Below are 6721 nucleotides of genomic sequence, written 5' to 3'. Positions count from 1 at the left end.
TTGATGAGCTTGTTCTTGAATTTGATGTGTAAATCTTCATGTAAAAATCTATTTTTACCCGCTATAAAATATTAAACTTTTTACGTCAAAACTTTATATCTATCAAAATCATTCGTCAAATTAGATGTTATTGTTGGGAAAACCTCAACAAAGGTTCAAATAAGAACTTGTCTAACAGCAGAAGCACTAAAAATAATTTTTTCACAACCTGTGCGATTAAATAGGCAACTCCAAAGATACTCCAAACAGCAAATATAATGACAGAAATTAAATAATCAGACACCAGAATTTTAACGTGAAAAAACCCCCCAAAAGAGGGACAAAAAACCCACGGGACCTAGTCCAGTAAAATCTTCTACTATCAGAATAATGGGTACATTAAGCAGTCTTCCTAGTGACACTAGGACATCTTAACAATCAACAAAATACATCATCAAAACTGATGGAATCAACATAAACCTTCCACAAAGTGGGTATCTCAAATCAGACAAAAGAAAAGGCAATACAATTAGCAAGTTATATCCTAATGTTCATCTCTACACCAGAAATAACATACTAAAATTTCATAAGAAATGGAGCAAGTTTACCGGTTTAATTGGATAAAAAATGGCTTGTCATTTTCCCTCAATTTTCTTCTTCTTCTCGCTGTCGAAGCCCCTGCTTCATTTTTTCTTTGTTTTCAAAAGAGAGTCTCTTTCTCTCTCTCCATTTCACTGTGGCTTTTGCCACTTTCTTCATTTATTCATTCATTTATTTTTGTTTTTAATATGTGGGCCCCACTTAGTTGGGACCCACCAACAAATCTTTCCCTCACCAACTCAAGTGGGGATAGGCTGCTCTACCAAGCCCACCTTCTCTTTGCAGGAATCAAACTTCACTGCAGGTAAACTCTTAGTCATCATGTCTAAACCATACTCATCAGTATGGATCTTCTCAAGTGCATATGACTTCATCTCAAGTGCTTGACGTATCTAATGATACCTCACCTCTATGTGCTTCGATCTGGAATGAAACGTCGGATTCTTGCTAAAATGGATAGCACTCTGACTGTCACAAAATAATACAAACTTCTCTTGATTGATGCCTAACTCTTGTAGAAATTTCTTCATCCACAAGAGTTCCTTAGAAGCTTCAACAACAGCAATGTATTTTGCCTCTGTAGTAGACAAAGCAACACATTTCTGAAGTCGAAATTGCCACAACACAGCTCCCCCTGCAAAAGTCATCATATAACCAGAAGTGGACTTCCTTGAATCAAGATCCCCAGCCATATCTACATCTGTGTAACCATCCAATACAGGTTGGCCACTCCCAAAGCATAAACAAACTCTAGAAGTACCATTAAGGTATCTGAGAATCCACTTCACTACTTGCCAGTGTTCCTTGCCAGGATTAGAGAGAAACTGACTAACAACTCCAACGACATGAGCAATATCCGGCCTGGTGCAAACCATAGCATACATCAAACTGCTAATTGCAGATGCATATAGAATCTTCTTTATTTCTGCTTTTTCTTTCTCACTTGTAGGACATTGCTGCGAACTCAGCTTGAAATGACTAGCAAGTGGAGTACTAACAGGTTTGGAATTACACATGCTAAACCTCTCTAAAACCTTCTCAATATACTTCTGCTATGACTACCACAGTCTCTCATTCTTTCTATCACGAGTGATACTCATGCCAAGAATTTTCTTTGCAAGACCCAAATCCTTCATAGAAAAGGATCTGTTCAAGTCTTTCTTAAGACTTTCAATCGTTTAGTGTCATGAACAACAATCAATATGTCATCAACATAAATCAAGAGAATTATAAAATCACCATCAGAGAATTTCTTAACATATACACAATGATCAGAAGAAGTCTTACTATACCCATGACCTTCCATGAAGGAATCAAACTTCGTGTACCACTGCCTTGGCGCTTGCTTCAGCCCATATAAGCTCTTCTTCAACTTGCATACAAGATGCTCCTTTCCTTTAACCTCGAAACCCTCTGGTTGCTCCATATAAATTTCTTTATTTATGTCACCGTGAAGGAATGCAGTCTTCACATCAAGCTGCTCAACTTCTAAATTCAAACTAGCTGCCAATCCAAGCACAACTCGAATAGAAGACATCTTCACAACTGGAGAGAAAATCTCCTCAAAATCAATACCTTTCTTTTGCTCAAAGCCTTTCACATCCAATCGAGCTTTGTACCTTGGCCGTGAGACATTTTCATCTGCTTTCAATTTGAACACCCATTTATTCTTGAATGCTCTCTTACCTTTCGGCAACTTCACCAATTCAAACGTATGATTCACATGCAAGGATTTTATTTTTTCTTGCATGGACTTCAACCAATCTTTCTTATGCTCATCAGACATAACTTCCTGGTAGCTCTCTGGCTCCCCAGTCTCAGTGTTCATCACATACTCATGAGGAGAGTATTTCTGAAAAGGATGACGCTCTCTAGTAGATCTTCTCAATTTAGGCTCAACTGGTGATTCAGGTGGAACTTCAACATCTAATGGAACTTCTACATCTGGCACCTCAGGTTGAGGTGTAGGTTTATCATGCAAATCATCACCAAAATCAACTTGTACATCTCCCCCATCAATAGGAGGTCTAGTGGAAGGATCAGGTTCATCATTAGCAGAATGTCTAACAGTTATTGACTTATCTGTCTTCTCAAGATCTTCAATAGTTTGGTCTTCAATCATATCTCGGCTTCTAATTATTTTCTTGCTCATCGGATCCCATAATTTGTAACCAAAGTCTTTGTGACCATAACCCATAAAAATACACTGCTTTGACTTTTCATCAAGTTTGGACCTTTCATCTCTTGGAATATGAAAAAAATCCCTACAGTCGAACACTCGCAAGTGACTATAGGAGACATCTTTCCCTCTCCAAACTTTCTTTGGAAAATCACCATTTAGTGGAACTAAAGGAGAAAGGTTTATCAAATCTACTGCAGTCCTCATCGCTTCACCCCAAAAGGATTTAGGCAACTTTGCATGAGAGAGCATACACCTAACTCTATCATTGATAGTGCGATTCATTCTCTCTGTAACTCCATTATGTTGAGGTGTCTTAGGAACCGTCTTCTCAAGCTTGATTCAATGTCCTTTACAATACTCTTCAAATGGACCCCTGTATTCACCAACATTATCTGTTCGAATACATTTCAATTTTCTTCCTGTTTCTCTTTCAACACTTGCATGAAAGTGTTTGAAGATTCCAAGCACATAGTCTTTAGATTTCAAAACAAAAGCCCATACTTTTCAAGAATAATCATCAATAAAAGTAACAAAATATGATGCACCACCTAGTTTCTTAGCATCCATAGTACAAACATCAGTGTGAACCAAATCTAGAACATGTAATCTCCTATGAGGTCCAGAACTATAAAATGTTACTCTAGCATGCTTTCCAACAAAACAATGAGTACAAGTATTTAAAGTTGTACCTTTCACTAGAAGTGAGTGCTTCTTGGCTAAGACGCTTAGTCCTTTCTCACTCAAGTGACCAAGACGTATATGCCATAAATCAGAAGAGGAATCATCAGCTACATTCACCTCTTCTTTGCACAACTTTTCTTGCAACCGGTAGAGAGTAGTGAGACTATTGTCTTCTTTAGAAACAATGAGAGCCCCTTTGGTAATCTTGCATTTTCCACTACCAAAGAAAGTGCAATACCCCTCTTGATCCAATGTCTTCACTGAAATAAGATTGAATCGCATGTTTGGCGCATGCCTAACATTCTTTGTAGGGCCCCACATCGGTTGGAGAGGGGAACGAAGCATGCCTTATAAGGGTGTGGATACCTTTCCCTAGCATGACGCGTTTTGACGAGTGAGTGTGGGGGCTCCGGCTATCATCCCTATCGTCAAAGGCAAAACGGTGAGGCCTTGTATGCCAAAGCGGACAATATCGTGCTAGCGGGTGGTCTGGACTATTACAGATGGTATCAGAGCCAGAGCCCGGATCGATGTGCCAGCGAGGGTGTTGGGCTCCCTTAGGGGGGTGGATTGTAAGGTCCCACATTGGTTGGGGGGGAACAAAGCATGCCTTATAAGGGTGTGGATACCTCTCCTTAGCATGACGCGTTTTGACGAGTGAGTGTGGGGGCTTCGGCTATCATCCCTATCGTCAAAGGCAAAACCGTGAGGCCTTGTATGCCAAAGTGGACAATATCGTGCTAGCGGGTGGTCTAGGCTGTTACATTCTTTAACTAAAACTTGCATCCTATGTTGGTTTCAAGCCACATATAACCCATACCAATGATATCACACACTCTTTTATCTCCCAATTTGATCTTACAAAAATTTTCAACAGTAAAAGAAGTGAAAATTCATGCCTCGGAGTGACATGACATGAGGCACTAGAGTCCATAATCCAAGTGGAATCGTCACAGATAAGATTCACATAATTTTCATCATATGTGATAAGAACATCTTCATAAACAATAACAGCAGTTTCTTTATAACTATCTTTACATTTGTCTTCATTTCTTTCCCTTGATTGTTCTCTTTTCAAGAACCTACAATACCTCTTGATATGTCCGAGCTTGCCACAATGGTGACAAATGAACTTCTTTCTTGGCTTGTACTTTTCTCTTGACTTGCTTCGACTCTCTAACCTGTCAGAATTGTGAGGTTTTCTACTTTGACTTCTCTTTCGTGACTTTGAAACAAGTGCTTCTGACTGGGAGGAGCATTAGCCAAACGTCGCTCTCTTCTTTTGGCTTCTTCATTCAACATGCTCTCTTTAACCATTGTTAACGTCAACTTTCCATTTGGAGCTGAGTTAGTCGGTGTCACAACTAGAACTTTTCAACTATCAGGCAAAGAGCTCAACAACAACAAAGCTTGCAACTCATCATTCAAAGTGATTTCATTATTTGTCAGTTGGTTCACCATCTCCTGAAAAGTGCTCAAGTGCTCCGACATTGATTTGCCTTCAATATACTTCATATTAACAAGCTTCCTAATAAGAATGCTTTATTTTGCACATTCTTCCTCTGATATATCTCTTTTAATTTATTCTACATCTTCTCGGCATTTGTTTCGGTGTCAACATGTGGATACACACTAAGATCAAGACATTGCCTAATCAAAGCAACTGCCTTCTGATTCAACTTCTTTCATTCAGCATCGGATTTAGTACCTTTGGATTTATTCCCCTCCACATGATCATACAAGTCCTTGCTATACAACATGTCTTCCATAAGGGTATTCCAAATCGAGTAATTTTGGGAATTCAATTTGACCATATTCGGTCCATGAGTATTTTTCTCCATTTAATTAGCATAGAAATAAACAACCAAAACTTTAGATACCACTTTGTTGGAAAAACCTCAACAAAGGTTCAAATAAGAACCTGTCTAACAGCGAAAGTACCAAAAATAATTTTTCCACAACCTGTGCGATTAAATAGGTAACTTCAAAGATACTCCAAGCAGCAAATAATGACAGAAATTAATTAATCAGATACCAGAATTTTAACGTGGAAAAACCCCCAAAAGAGGGACAAAAAACCCACGAGACCTAGTCCAGTAAAATCTTCCACTATCAGAATAATGGGTATACAAACGGTCGTCCTATTGACACTAGGGCATCTCAACAATCAACAAAATACATCATCAAAACTGATGGAATCAACATAAACTTTCTACAAAATGGGTATCTCAAATCAAACAAAAGAGAAGGCAATACAATTAGTAAATTATATCTTAATGTTCATCTCTACACTAGGAATAACATACTAAAATTTCATAAGAAATAGAGCAAATTTACTAGTTCAATCGGATCAAAAATGACTTACCCTTTTCCCTCAATTTTCTTCTTCTTCTCGCTGTCGAAGCCCCTGCTTCGTTTCTTTGTTTTCAAAAGAGAGTCTCTTTCTCTCTCTCCTTCTCACAGTGTCTTTTGCCACTTTAATTTTTTCATTTATTTATTTATTTATTGTTTTTAATATGTGGGTTCTACTTAGTTGGGAACCCACCAACAGTTATATCATAAAATATATGTCATGCATTTACTTTTTCATTTACAATAAAATTAATAGACACATTAGATTAAAATCGTGTAAAAGATATAAATTTGTTACTTTTCAAAATACTAGCTACAATAAGAATCATAAATATGTATTGTCATTCAACAAAACACATAAACATGCATATCATGTAAGATAATGAATATGCATTCAACTAGAATAACATTACTAACAACAATATTATGTTATACGATTGTTCTTGTTGTTTGTTGTTTCGATTTTATGCTATATTGTACCGTGATAATATATAATGCAATGCATCTGTATGTATCATTTAATATTTGAATTTTAAGATGTGTTTTATATGTCAAGTTGTTGTTAATATTTTAAATTAATTATTTGATTTTAATAGCAAAATGCATACTAATTTTTTAAATTGTAACAATTTTAATTTAATTATGATAATTAATAAGTACTGATTATTTTATTGCAACAACTATCTTTCTTGAATTAATATAATATTAAAGAAGTAATACAAAATGTAAAAAAGATGGTTGTTGCAGTAGAAAATAATTAGTAATTATTCATTGTCGTAATTAAATTAAAATTGATACATTTAGAACAATTAGTATCAATGTGATATTAAAGTTAAGTAATTATTTTAAATATCAACAACATAACATATAAAGGGCAACTTAAAATTCAAATTCTAAAGGTTACACATAATTTCAGAGTTAATCCCC

The sequence above is a fragment of the Arachis ipaensis genome, chromosome B04, assembly GCF_000816755.2.
Source record: "Arachis ipaensis cultivar K30076 chromosome B04, Araip1.1, whole genome shotgun sequence".
Classification (NCBI taxonomy): Eukaryota; Viridiplantae; Streptophyta; class Magnoliopsida; order Fabales; family Fabaceae; genus Arachis; species Arachis ipaensis.
This window is presented reverse-complemented; position numbering follows the sequence as displayed.